Source organism: Tiliqua scincoides, chromosome 1 (assembly GCF_035046505.1).
Source record: "Tiliqua scincoides isolate rTilSci1 chromosome 1, rTilSci1.hap2, whole genome shotgun sequence".
Lineage (NCBI taxonomy): Eukaryota > Metazoa > Chordata > Lepidosauria > Squamata > Scincidae > Tiliqua > Tiliqua scincoides.
Window position 1 is genome coordinate 279,180,235 of NC_089821.1, and position 15,221 is coordinate 279,195,455.

General features: G+C 42.4%; 1 protein-coding gene across 10 annotated transcripts in view; it reads right to left on the reverse strand.

The window, feature by feature from the left end:
- NCOA1 (nuclear receptor coactivator 1) overlaps positions 1-15,221 on the reverse strand; it is a 358,899-nt gene that overhangs the window by 123,438 nt on the left and 220,240 nt on the right. The window contains exon 1 of one of the 10 annotated variants that reach the window (XM_066626703.1): positions 6,502-6,570. The exons of the other annotated variants lie outside the window; for them this stretch is intronic. The gene's annotated coding sequence lies outside the window, so the exon portion shown is untranslated. Of the gene's footprint in view, positions 1-6,501; positions 6,571-15,221 lie in introns of those variants that run through there. 10 annotated transcript variants of the gene reach the window in all.

Below are 15,221 nucleotides of genomic sequence, written 5' to 3' on the forward strand. Positions count from 1 at the left end.
GAAGTAAGTCCCATTTGAGTCAATGGGGCTTACTCCCAGGAAAGTGTGGATAGGAATGCAGCCACACAAGATTACAACTCAACCCCAAAGCAGATGGGGGCTTGCTCACACAAATACACCCCAACATGCAGATGCCACCCCTATTCCCCCCAGGCCTTTTCAGCCACACTAGACGCTGTGCCAGAACCACCTTTCAGAGCGCGATACCATAGTCTTTCGAGACTGAAGGTTGCCAATACAATACAAATATAACCTTTCAAACAGGGTAAAAAGTAGGCTTATAAACTCTTTAATAAAAGTAAGTAAGTCAAGGCAAATAAAAAGTCATTTGAGTTTCCAAACTGGTACTTCAGAGAGCTAACCTGAGAGCATATCTGAGAAACAGATCTTTGGCCTGTTTGCCCACAGTTGAAGGGCCACAGGCAGCAACCTCTGTCAACCACAGTCTAATAAGTTATGGGCTCATTTTTGCTATAACAGGTGGCTCACAACAGCAACGTGTAGTCCATCTCAATCATTTCTACCCAATGGCCTGAACCTTGCCTTAAAGCAAACCATCTCCATTGATAGCTCCAAGAAAGACAGCACATGACCTGGCTATTTCAGAACAGAATTCTAGGCAACAACTCTGAAAAAAGAGAGTTGCATAAGACACACCAGAATAAGATTTTCAAATCAAGGAGCAACTGACTGCATATAGCTACTTCACTCCCACTAAAAGACAGTACAGATGGGTCTGCTCTTTATGGAGTAGAGATGTGCTTTTTTGGTTTTTACTCTTTCAGAGATTTCATTTTTTGACAAAAATGAGAAGTGCAGAAAGCGGTTTTATGTGTTTTTATTCCAAGAGTGCATTTTTATAATGGCTTTAAAAGGGTACTAAGTGAGTGATATAGGTGATATACTGTCAGCAAATGCAGCCACATGCAAGTAGAGGTGTTAAGAGAACTGTTTTTTCACAGATTTTGAGGGTTTTTTTTAAACACAGAAATGAGAAGAAGTGCAGAAAGTGGCATGTGTTTTTGTTTTATCATCAGAAAAACCCATCTCTATCAATGAAGAATGACCCAGACATCTTTACTCCATGATAGCTGTGAAATTAACCATGATGACCCACATCGCCATTTTCACAACGACATGCAAAAAAGGCTATGAAGTCATTCATCCTGACTCCATAACATAACAGTTTCTGTTAAATACAAGGCAAGGTTTACTTGCCTGAGGGCAACCACAGGCACTAAAGAACATATGGGGAAGTGCTACAGCTGACACTTCAGGCAATCCTGAAAGCAATAAAGTCAGGCAGGTGGCAAACTTTGGGGAAAAAATTTACTATAGTATCTTTTCAAATTAGGTAAATGGGCAACAGACCAGTAGAGGAGATGCAGAGCAGATAACTACACTGATGCACATTGGGACCGATAATATAAATCAATAAAATCTCCACAGGTACACTGATGTCACCTACTATTTTTTTAAGGAATTTATAGACAATGGAAGTTTTCAATGTGTCAGGTATTAACAGTAAACTTCCTGAAAGTAGATCAAAGGAAAACTCTGTGTACTTACAAAAAGCATTATAAACATTAAGAAATAGATATAAATACTAATACAACCAGAACACTGGTCATTTCAACGTCATTAAGAAATAGAGTCCACGGCACTGCAATTTTTTAATGCACAAAAACACAGAGGAGTGTGTATGTGTGTACAATTGCAGATAAATATCAATAACAACTGTTTTGTTGAAAAGTGGTGTATAAATTATGTTCATTTTCACACACAAACCCCTCTACTGCAGTAGCTCTTCTACAATGGTGCTGGTCACTGAGGAGGACAAATGTTGCTTAGGGCTATCTATGCTACATATTTTACCTCTGATGGTTCGCGTTGAATATTGTTTTGTGAGGCTGCTGAGAATTGCTTGAGATTAATATAATAATAAAACTACAGTTCCCAAGGGTCTCTGGTAGCAGTCATGTTGGTATAGTACAGGGGTGCGCAAACCCCTGCCCTGGGGCCACTTGCAGCCCTCGAAGACTCCCAATCCAGCCCTCAGGGAGCCCCTAGTCGTCAATGAGCCTCTGGCCCTCCAGAGACTTGCTAGAGCCTGCGCTGGGCTGATGCAACTGCTCTCAGCATGACAGCCAACTGTTTAACCTCTCGCGTGAACTGTGGGATGTTCACAGTTCAACCTCTCACGTGGGATGAGGGCTCCTTCCACTGCTTGCTGTTTCACATCTGTGATGCAGCAGCGGCAGCAAAAGAAAGGCAGGCCTTGCTTTGTGCAAGGCCTTTTATAGGCCTTGAGCTATTGCAAGAACTTCATTCATTCATATAAGTTCCATCTCTAATACAGTGGTGCCTCGCAAGACGAATGCCTTGCGCAACGAAAAACTCGCAAGACGAAAGCGTTTTTGCGATTTTTTGGTGACTCGCAAGACAAATTTTTCTATGGCTGTGGTTCGCAAGACGAATTTTTTTGCTTTTTTTTTGGTTTGTTTTAAATCGCACAACCGTTAATACCCAGGTCATGTTTAAAAAGTTGAAGTTTTGTGCTTGAAATTTTTGAAATCCTCTGTACAGTATGTATGCCTTTAAAGAGCACTTAATAAACACTTTGTAAACCAAATTTGACTTTGTTCTGACTTTTTTTGCCCATAGGAACGCATTAATTAAATTTCAATGCATTCCTATGGGAAACTGTGCTTCGCAAGACGAAATTTTCGCAAGACGAAACGACTCGCGGAACGAATTAATTTCGTCTTGCGAGGCACCACTGTATATTCATTTATGTATGTGCCCCCAACACAGTGTCAGAGAGATTATGTGGCCCTCCAGCCAAAAAGTTTGGACACCCCTGGTATAGTATAAAGACATCTTTTGTCTCCAGGGCAGTTCCTGCTCAATACTTAAAAGGGCTTCAGAAAATATTGGAGAACATGTGTGTGGGTCAATCACACCTGGTACACCCCCCTACACTTTTTCCACAAGATGTTATCTATTTCTATCTAAACTGAATTTGAGCTCTTTTCTAATTTCTCTTTCAACTTTGTAAGTCTCTTGTCTATTAAATGCAAGGGATACATGTAATTCATAAGACATACAAGATAAGGAAACAGTTCCTTAAAAACAAAGACAACATTAAATACCATTTAACTATAAAGTAACTCCTGTCAGTAATACAAAAGACCTACCTAAATAAGAATGTTTTGACCAGGCAGTGAAATTAATGAAGTGACAAAGTAAGGCAAACTGCCTGGAAGCAGAGAGACATTGTTCCATGACAGAAGTAAGGTAAGATCAATAAGAAGAAAGGCAGCCACCTTGGGTATTAGCTCCAGCAGAGGAAAAGGGGGTATGTAAGTATGAATGAATGAAGTACTACAATGCAATAAATGGAGCGAACAGTCATTTGGGATGACAAGTACCACAGGGTGGCCATTACAACTAAGAACCCCGGTTTTGCAAACCTCACAGTTGCAAACAGAAAAAGCAGAACCAGGCCTTGCCTGTCAATCTATGGCTGGGGTGTCCAAACCCCGGCCCTGGGGCCACTTGCTGCCCTCGAGGACAACCAATCCGGCCCTCAGGGAGCCCCCAGTCTCCAATGAGCCTCTGGCCATCCAGAGACTTGCTGGAGCCTGCGCTGGCCTGATGCAACTGCTCTCAGCGTGACGGCCAACTGTTTGACCTCTCACGTGAGCTGTGGGACGAGGGCTCCCTCCACTGCTTGCTGTTTCATGTCTATGATGCAGCACCAGTGAAGGAAAAGTCAGCGTTACTTTGTGCAAGGTCTTCTATAGGCCTTGAGCTATTGTAAGACCTTCATTCATTCATATAAGTTCCATCTCTAATATATTCATTTACGTAAATTTATTCAAATTTGAAATGCAAATTCTTTTTTTTTCCTGGCCCCCAACACAGTATCAGAGAGATGATGTGGCCCGCCTGCCAAAAGCTTTGGACACCCCTGATCTAAGGGAATGGGAAGAAGAGGCCCAGGGAGAATGTCCACACTATTCTGGCCACATTTCATGCCAAATGATCTGACACAGTGAATGGCAGCTAAATATTTCAATGTTCAGAGTTCAGTGTTAGAGTCTATACTTTCCATGCTGAATGTCCAATAGTAGGGCTGGGAAAATTCTACCTCTGCTCAAGATCATGGAGAGCTGTGGCCAGTCAGAGCCAACAATGCTCAGTTAGATGAACCAATGATAAGAACATAAGAACAGCCCCACTGGATCAGGCCATAGGCCCATCTAGTCCAGCTTCCTGTATCTCACAGCAGCCCACCAAATGCCCCAGGGAGCTCACCAGATAACAAGAGACCTCATCCTGGTGCCCTCCCTTGCATCTGGCATTCTGACATAGCCCATTTCTAAAATCAGGAGAACATACACATCATGGCTTATAACCCGTAATGGATTTTTCCTCCAGAAACTTGTCCAATCCCCTTTTAAAGGCATCCAGGCCAGATGCCGTCACCACATCCTGCGGCAAGGAGTTCCACAGACCAACCACATGATCTGACTCATCATAAATTCACTCCATACGATCATACTCATTTCCATTTTGCCCTTTCCTATCCCTGAGCTAACTGTGTATTTTCCATAGACAAACAAATCCACACTCCTACCTTTTGAAACTACAGGCTCTTTTTCATTTTCTGCCTAAAATATTTTGCACAGTTTTACCCATACACCTGAACAGCACTCAGTTCATTTCATGCTGATCAACTGTGGGGGTAGGAAGAACCTCAAAATGGGAATAATAAAACTGCTTGGTTTTCACAACTGCTATAAGAAATAAGTAAGGGCCCAATCCTATCCAATTTTCCTGCACTGACGCAGCAGTGCCAATGGGGCATGTGCTGCACCCCGCGGTGAAGAGGCAATAATGGGACATTCCTCAAGGTAAGGGAACATTTGTTTCTTTACCTCAATATTGCATTACTGCTGCACAGGTGCTGAAAAGTTGGATAGGACTGGTCCCTAAGTTGCTTACCATGGAAATAGGGCAATGACAGACTTTTTTTTTTTAAAGGGGCAGCAGCAAAACAACAGCCAGGAAGAAAGGCACTATGCAACTGATGCTCAGACTGATCACAAGAAGGTCTCTACCTCTTCATCACAGTACTGTACAAAATTTTGTGCAAAACATAGAAAATAGAAATACAGTGCTTAGCAGAAGAACACAGTTGTTCACTTAGAAGACATCACTCTCTGTCATATGAGTGCATGCATAATACAAAACTGAACAATGAACTTCCCTGCATACACACACAACCGCTACATGATGACACACACATTTCTGCTTCATAGCCACTGCATAGCTAATGCATCAGGCACTCAAGAGGTCCAAACTGGGAAAGAATCACTGCCACAGTTCAGGTATATCCAGTCATATTTCTCTCCCCCTGCTGTGTAGCAACTGTTACATATGGCTATTTGTGCCAATTCTGCCTCCCAGCACATGGAATTTTGTAGGAGACATGTTAGCATATCGTTACGTTGCATGAGAGAGCTGCTCATGGGGCTTCAAAGCCATGAAATGGTCAGCCACAGCACATGGTGTTACTAATGCTTTCTGTACTCGTTCCCCAGAGTCTCCTAAAGCAATAGGAACACATTTACCAAAAAAATCTGTTGTGGTTTTTAAAATGTGCCTGTAGGATTTCTGGAAACTCAGATCAGGTTAAGTAGTCCAACATTTCCACCCAACAACGTTCAGAGCATGAATTTCCAAAGACTTCCTTTGCGTTGTATGATGCCTTCTTGGTAGAAAACAATCTGAAATAATCAACTTTCTGCAGCTTTTACTGCTTGTCAGGGATTAGCAATTGTTATGCAATCAGTATTTTTTCACCAAGCAGGAGCTCCTTTCTTTTTCACTTTCCATTTAAGAACCTAAAACACCCCCACGTGCCCCCACACACCACCTCTCAAAAACCTTGTGCCTACTTCTGCAAGCCACTAGGAGGATTCTAGCCCACTATAACCAACTTCAACATTTACAAACAGATTTTCAAGGTCACTACTGAAATATATGTTTCTGCAGATGGCATTATCCTACAGAAAACCAACAGAAAATCAACACTCAGCTCTATGGAATATAACAGACAAAAAGGAAGGGAAGAGAGAACAAGCTACCAACAAAGTTCAGACTAAGCAAATGCTGAAGGCAAGCAAGTGAGCCTCTTGGCTGGAAAAGCTGAGACATACTCGGGTCGCTGGACATCGCTTTTATTTGCACAGTTACATAAGCAGAGATAGCAGGCACCAAAGAGTTCTCTCCACTGCCTCTAGTTTTCTAACCAATGGAAAGTGCACAGAAGCAGCAGAGGTCTTTGGTGAAGGACACCAGCCCTTGAGGCTGCAAACGACAAGGGAAGAAGGAGGAGCAAAGCATAATCTAAAAGGTTTGCTGCTGCACAGCCTCTAAAGCAAGACTTCAGGCAAAAAAACAACCAAAAAAACAGCAGGGTGCTCTGCTTACCTGGGCAATTTCCTGCTAGACAAGAGAGCTTCTGGGTTGTGCAGCAACAACCTGATGACTAACATGCTTTCCCTGCAAGGCTCCCTCGCCCACCCTCTGTTCCATGTGCTCTGGGTTGTTTGCAATACATTCAGTAGTCTGTGTACTCTTTGCTGCTGCGACAGGCAACAGATTCAGCACCAGAACCCAGCTCCTGCTTGATTCCCACACCAGCTGACTGGATAATTAAGCTAAACACATGCTGCCAGAGCCACTCAAACACAGAGACACTCCTGGGAGCCCTAGTGCCACCTGGCAGACTCTGGTCAAGCACAAGGGAACTAGGCAGATGCTGCTCCTGGAAAACAATGCTCAAAGGTGCGGTGGCAAGAGGAAAGCAGCAAGCAAATGCACTCCAGAACCCCAACTCTGATGTTCCTGAGTGCGCAGAGAAACCAAAATGCAGAGCAGGCAAAGAAAATGCACTTCATACTAATGTAAGGTTTAGGATTCCAAACAGGAAACACATTGTTTTTTTCCCCATAGAGCAATGCAAGCCACAGACTATACAAACAACCTATATCATACATAAATTTGGAGCATGCCCACATGGCCAGCTCCATGCTCTTTTGGTACATAGGAGACTTGCCAAACACATGCCACCTATGCACAGCCCCTTCAGAACAGAAGAGAGGGCTGTTGAGCCAGCACTTACTAGCTTCGTTTAAACATATAGCTATACAGATTTTGCTTTTAGGGTACTTTTTATCATCTTGCTAACAGTTTCAAGATACAGTACTTCCTCTTTGGGGATCACAAGCAGGACACAATTTTAATGCATAAATAAAATATATTAACACACCGCCAATGGGGTGGGCATCCACAAGGCACATGAGAGGATTTCCAGGATGGTGGTGGCATTTGTGCGGGTGAAGTGACATTGCTGGTCATTGCTCTGTCACAGTCTATCCAGACAACATAGACACAACTAAACATCCAAAGAGAATCACAGGGTTCCTCAACACAAGAAGAAAACATTTCATACAGTGCAAAATTAACATGGAATTTGCTGCCACAGTACAGGTACATATTAGCTGACTTTCAAAGGGTGTGAGAGACATTCTTGGAGGAGGGATCCATCAATGGCTGCTAGTGAATGAAGCCTATATGTTTGCCACTGAACACTAGCTGAGGCAGGGGAAAGGAACAAACAATGGGGGTTGGTATGACCTGCATGGGAGCTTCCTGAAGCATCAGGTTAACTACTGCTCGAAACAAGGACCAGACAGCTCCAAGCAATGGAAGAGCAGCCTGCTAAATCAGAGCACAGGTCCATCTAGCCCACCATCCAGTTCCTAACCACATGCTTTTGGAAAGGTCATTTTAAAAAATGAAGGCAACGGCCTCCGATCCCCCACTGCCATATTTATTCCCAGCAGCTGGTATTCAAAAGGTACATTGCCCCTGAACACAGAGGTTCCATTTAATGATCAAGGTTAGCTACATCTGGCCTCTTGCCATGAACAGACATGCTGAGCCTCACTGGCACCTGATGAAAAAAGCTAAAGAAGCAGAAACAAAAGTAACATCCCAGGCACACATGTACACCCTTGGGAATCATACACCAATGACAAAGGCATGCATGTAGTCTGGATAAAACTTATTAATAAGTTTTATTTATATTTCACTTTTCTGCTGTTACACACACAGACCAGCTTACAAAGATTAAAAACAAATACAACAATATACACATAATACAAGAGCAGCAAAAAAACAAAACAGCAAGTCAGAAGGACTCCAGAGCAGGAGAACCTGCACTGGCTTTCCACAACCTTTGAGAACTCATGTGAGATTCTAGTTTAACCTCAATAAAGGCCTCAAGTACTAGACCTCACATACCCAGAGGAAGATTACATCCTGTGATGCTCTTTATTGTTAGCTTCCAGAAGCCAATTATGATGGTACTTTTCCAAACAGGCACAAGGACAATCCAGGATTCCAACCAGAGGGCAGTAGCTTTTGTGATGAGGCACTTCTGTGAAGTGAAAGGAGGGGCTGTACTGTCCATCTAGCTGCCCACCCCTCTGCAATGCTCTAGTTCAGGGGTCTCCAAACCCTGACCCGGGGGTCAGATGCAGCCTGCAGCGAGCCTCTATCTGGCCTGTGGCCAGCCTCTGATCCTCTGAGAGCCTCTGGCCCAGTTGACCAAACACAACCAGAAATGTGATTGTGGGGTAGTGGAATGGGGGTCCATTTAAGTGTGTGATTTATTTCTGAGCTGTGTTGGTGTTGGAGAAATCCTGGACATTTAAGCCCATTCATTCATCTAAGTTCCATCCCTAATGTATTTATTTTGATGTGGCCCTTCAGCTGAAAAGACCCCTGCTCTAGTTCCTGACCTCTGCTCAGATCACATGGACCTTTGCATGGACAACACTACATGTGTGCCTTTCTACTCCTACACTAGGTGTTTGCCTGTCAACTTGCTTGTTGCTCTGGGTCCCTATCAACCCGCTCCTCACCAGCATGATAACTTCTCTATTCGCTCACCTCTCCATTTCCTTGTCCCAGTCTCCTTTGGATGGGTTTCCCACAGTTCAGGTCTGCAAACTGACTCCACTTCCATGCTGGCCCTCTTGTGCATCTGTCTTAGCACTCCATCCAACTATAGCCAAATTCTGCTGGGCCTTTCACTTTAGCTACATGCCTGGCTGCAACTATGGCCCAGCTCTGACAATGGGAGGAAGCAGAGAGGAGCATGCTGGTTAGCTGTTCTCCTGTCTCAACAACTTGATTGGAACAACTTTCTGGAGAGATGAGATTTTTTCCAATGCATTTAAAGGCAGGGGATAAACAAGGGGTTAGTTTTTGCCTTGAATTTACCATTTTGGCCATTTCTTTTTTAATATTATATTTATTATTTTAAAACATTTACACTCTAGCTTTCTTGTCCATAAGGGTAAGCCAAGGTGACTTACAATAAAGAAATCAAAAGAAAATCCTCAAATCAAAAACATGGATTAAAGGCAGCATTAATAAAACCAAAATACACAACTGAGAACCCAGACTAAATATTCCTACCATTACTCCAGACATTACCCATCTCCAAAGGGCAAGAAAAGGCCAAGTTTTTATAGGTCTCCTGAAGGACTAGGGAGGCAGGGCAAACCAGACCTCCATGAGGAGATCAACAAGGTTGATGCCACCATAAAAAAAGGTCCTAGTTGTAGTGGATGTCCTTTGTGCATCTGAGGGCAAGAGCACTCGAAGCCTGATCTGATGACTGGAACATTTGGGAACCACGCATGGGAGGAGATGGTCCTTAAGGATCCAGGTCCAAGAATGTGAATTGCTCCAAGACCAGAGGATAGAATGGGATGGAGCTTTAAGGAAATAAAGATCTACAGATAAAAAGAATATGCTGTCCGGAGGACAAGGATGGAGGAAGTAGAATGTTGAGCTCAATTTATTGGCATTTGCTCTTAGAGCAAAATTCGCTTGTGTTATAAACTGGACTGGTCACATAACTGCAGGACCTCAACCGCAGCGGTTCAGATGGGCCTCATCTGGTGAACCTAGTTTCAATTGTTTTAGGGTTGCATGAGCAAAATAAGAACCAGAGGGAAAAATTACAAAGAGAAGGGGACATAGAACTACTGCCAAAAATATATCCCCATTTTGAGTCGTCCCCCCAGGTGTAGGGTTGCTCATCCTTTGTCACCACTTGTTGTGCATTTCCTTGCTCTCACCTGTGACAGCAGCAAAAAATGGGGAAGGGGAAATGAGCAACAGCATGAAGTCAGAACATACAGTCTGGCCTGTGATCTTACCGTATGGGGAGAACTCAACTTGGGGGTGCTGACTGCGGCAACAGACATATATCCATGGAATGCAAGAACCATCATAGTGGGTTAGACCAATCAAGTAACCACAAATAGGCCCAAACCTCCATATATTCATCCAACCCTTTTTTTTTCTTTCTAAAAAAAGCCATTTATAGCAGTTGCCATCGCAACATCCATGGTAACCAACTTCCACAGGTTAATTATTCATTGTAGTAAGAAGTACTTCCTTTGGTCTTAAACCTGCTGCCTATCCATTTCAGCTGATGATCCCTGTGTTTTTATGTTGAGCGAGAGAGAGAGGTTCCCTTGCATTTATTCTCAGCCCCACCAGTTGTGATTTTATAAATCTCTGCTACAATTCCCCTTTAAGGGACATGACATATCAATTCAAAGTCATGTTGGGTCCCCTTGGGGAGAAAGGTGGGGTAAAAATGCAAGCAAGCAAGCAAGAAATAAATATCTGTGATAAGAACTCAGGCAGCTGGGTATGACATGGTGGAATTGGATCAAGCCTGCAGTAATGGAAGAGTGTGCATTCACCCTTCTCCCAAACTATTTCCGTATTTTAAATTATTATTTCTAGGATTTATATTCCACCTTCCTCCCACATCAAAGGGGACTCAAGGTGGCTAACAATATCAACATAAAACCATATATATAAAAACAATAAAAACATTAAAACCCCAGGAACACCACAATTAAAATATGTCATTAAGAAAAGCACTTCTGCAATACTTCTGCAAAAGCCACTATTAATTTGGGGTGGGAGGGAAGTCAGGTACAGTATGGCTTCCTGTCTTTATTCTCCTTATGCAGCTAACAATTTATATCAGGGAATCATAGTTGAAGCGAAAGGTTCAATTCCCCCCCTCTCCATGGACACACTACTACAGTCCTGACTGAATTCAGGGGAGATGTGGCTGCTTCTAAGTATACAAAAATACACAAAAATCCAGTCTCATCTAGTCTGACTCTGGTCTGCCAGTTTTCTATCTCTTCCCAGATCCAATTCACATGGCACTGGACCAGCAAATTTGCTTTTCACAAATATTTACCACAAATTACAATTACATTAATCTGCTTGAACATTTGATGGCTGAGAGAACTTTGGCCCCACCTAATTAGCATTCATCAAGTTATGCTGCTTGCTTCCAAGGAATAGTAGCATGTCATATTATTAGAGGGGGGTGGAATTTTATTTCACAAAATCCTCACTGTGTCACATGGAAGCTAAAATATATTATGCAAAGAAAGAACCAAATACCTTAAGATAAATGTAAATACTTTGTTCTGTTCTACAACTATACCATGATTAGAATTTTTTTAAAATTTGCAACTACATTTAACATGGAAAGTGAGACAGGGAAAGAAGAAAACAACATCAGGAAGACTTCTCAATGGAAGGCACAACCACTTGTCTAACAACAGATTTCAGTGGGTTAAGCTTGCCCACCTGCCTGGGTTTTTTTTTGTTGCGGTCATCATCTATTTAACTTTCATTTCAGGCACTCCTGCGGGACCCCTGTTGAAAAAATTACAGCCTAGGCAAGAGAACGAAACTAAAATTCAACAGTTTCTTTCTTAGAGTTGACAGAAAGTCTCAGATACTAATAATCAGGGAATCTGTATGGTCTTCTCTCCACTATGATTCAGAGAGGAATTCATTGAGTAGTCTCTTCCATGACACTACCCATTTCAGTAGAGGTGTGCACCACTTAAGGACAGGGATACTTTTTCTAATCCCTGTTGTTATGCAATTAGGTCATTAAGTGAACATTGAGTCCAATCTATTGCCTTTGTTGTGTAAACAGACACTCTGCCGTAGGCTATGAGAGACATGCTTGCTTCATTAAGAGCATCTTCGTACTTTGACCACCATCATATATGCGGTCTGTCATTAAGCGAATGGTTGTTAAGTGGCGCACGGCTGTACTTTTAAATGGTTCATTAATGGAGCGAGGGCCTTGTGTTTTATTTGCAAATGCATGCAGCCAACCCAATATTGTCTGCGCTGCATGGCAACACCAATTCAAAGTCTCTATCAGGCAGAGACTTTATAACAGTCTCTGAGACTCTGTAGCAGTTACAGAGAGTTTTGTAGCAGGAGATACCAAGGCCTTCAAAGTATGCGGTCTATACTGAGGTACAGCCCCCTCAAGCCTTGTTTTTCCCCTCCAAGGCTTGAGGGGGTTTGCAACCATCAGTAAAAGCATAAAAATACAATCCACTCCTTACCTAAGTCAAGATATTTTTACTAATGTCTCCAAACATTTGAGATAAATCAATATTGCAGGGTCTGTATATAAAAATTACAAGAAGCAGAGATAGAGAAGTTATGAAAATGAAATGAAGTGAGCTTTAGGAATGTTGCAAGACAAGACAACTCCAGAAGCAAAGTTTTTTGTTGCAAAAAGAAGGGAAGAGTTTTTGCCCAAAGCCAACTATAAATGCTCTCTGAGTAAACGTGGCAAAGCATGGCTTTTCAGAATAAAGAGACACTGAGCTCCTGTAGATACTCAAAGGTCAGGTTTTCAGGTTTGTCATACTGTTGTCTTCACTTCTTGCTCAGAGAATTTCTGGAACAAGCTATAGATTACACAGACTTCACAAAACAAATGAAAAGCAGCTGTGGGGGACTAAAATCTTGCACTACTGTACTAGCAGATGAGAAGGTGCTTAACCCTTTCCTTGTCAGTTGTTTTTCTGCTCACCAACCTCCAGGCACCACTTGCCCTTGGGTTATTTCCCAGACAGTGTATTTTTCTAGGAAACAATAAGCTCCCCTATCAGGGATAACAACACCCCCCCCCCCCGCTTTCATTAAAACAAACAAACCACAGACCCCAGGATAAAAAAGTAACAAGTCAAGAACATCAAACTGTGACAAAGCATTCACCCACTTCAGTACTGATTTAACCCTTTGACATGTAAACAGTATGGAGCTGGAAAACAACTGAGGTGGTTATCACAGAAAGCTTATTTACTATGTAGACAGGCACAGGCAAAAAGCTGACTGTCCAGTGCAGTTTCCCAAACTCAGAGGAAAGCCATAAGAGTTCAAGATGAGGGAGCGTGTGATGCATCAGATAAAATGATGAACTTTGACTCAGGACACTGGATTCTAATCCCCATTTAGCCATCTTGTTCATTGGCAAACTACCTAACTATCTCTCAGTTGCAAGAATGGGATACTAATGTATTATTTTGAATCACATGCACTATGTGAAAACACCCTGTAGGCTATTAGGACCCCTGTATCAATTGCATCAAGAAGGAAGACTCTTTCAGAAACAGAGAGAAACATTTCCATACAAGAGGGCAGAAACTGCATGTTCCCAGCAACGCCACAAGACCTGGAATGATAAATGGTCCATGCTTCTGCAAATGGACAATGCTTCTAAAAAGAGATGGAAATTAAAAACCTGAGATTCCAACATAGAGTCCAATGGCAAAACAAAGAATCTGAACTCATTCAAAAGAATGGAATACAGACCCCAAAATGCCAACTGGAGTTCCTTGTCTTGTTCTTCTGAACACTATGATTAATTACCAGGTCTGGGAAGCCCAAGGAAACGGAAGGGACTAGGTTCTCTCCCTATACTCCCTTGTCCCCAAATTTGCTTGTTGCTCATCAATTACCCACACAGCTAATAATGGTGAACAGAAGGAGAACTACAGGAAGGAAGCCCGCCAAGAAAAACTTTCAAAATCACAGTGCTGCCGAAATGGCTTTTTGCCTAGTTGAGCTTGCTTGCAGTACAAAAAGCAAAAGGTGGGAATGTCTGTATACATGCCTCCTCCAGTGCCCAAGACCCCAAGCCTCTGTCTCAGCTCATTACAGAAACAACTCCTTTATCAAACCAATGGAGTTGTCAGTTCGGTTACAAACCACCTACTGTATAGATTCTGTATTACCAAAGCAGGGGTGGGCAAACTTCCAACTTTAGGGATTCTGGACTAACAATTGTACAGGAAAGGGAATTTCAGCAGGAGCAGCTTGCCATCTTACAGACAACAAGTCAAACAACAGGCCTCTTGGCTTGTGTTCTGTGTGGTCTTCAACTACAGCCTTCTCTCCATAAAGACAGGAGTTAACTTCACTTGAAAGCCTTGCCTCTTAAACCCTAGCTGCAAATCTTCAATCAGGGAAGATGCATTCATTTACTCTTTTAATATTTAACAAGATTCTGGGACTAAGTTCTAGCTCAAATCACTTGCAACTCAGCATTTAGGCTTTAGCCCAGTGGTTCCCAAACTTTTTGGCACCAGGACCCAATTTTCAAAGCAATACTCTAGCCCACCCACCTAGCTTTACAAGACTAAGAAAAAAAGTTCAGCTACTCCACTTGTAAAAAGTAGCTAGTGTAGCAAAGAGAGGACTGGGATAGAATCATTTTCCATATAATCTGCAACAGAGAAAGAAGATCATGGGAAAATTGGAGGTACTTCCATTGAAGGCTAAACCACCTTTCAATAGTTCAGTAATTCCAATCTAGTAAAGGGAAAGGCTCAAACACCACTATGGAAGCTACAAGTGTCTTAGCACACTATTGGCACTAAGAAATGAGTTTTTATAAAGTATGGGATGCATCCCTTACCACTATTACTGCAGTGCAGTTAATTGAAGAGATCATGTGTGTGCCTACCAGTGCAAAAATTTATTTGAATTACAGGCGGGGTGGAAAAGAGTTAATTTTTGAAAGCAGAATTAACTGCTTAGAAAATCCCACTCTGTAGTCTGAGAAGTCCGTCGTGCGGAAGAAATTATTCTTGGAGAAAAACCCTACAACCCTGGAAATCTGGGGGCAAAATCTCCAACCAAATAATATGTTTGGAGAGGTGGACATGGCAATCAAAATGCCACACAAATTAACCTACAGAGATAGTTTTAAAACA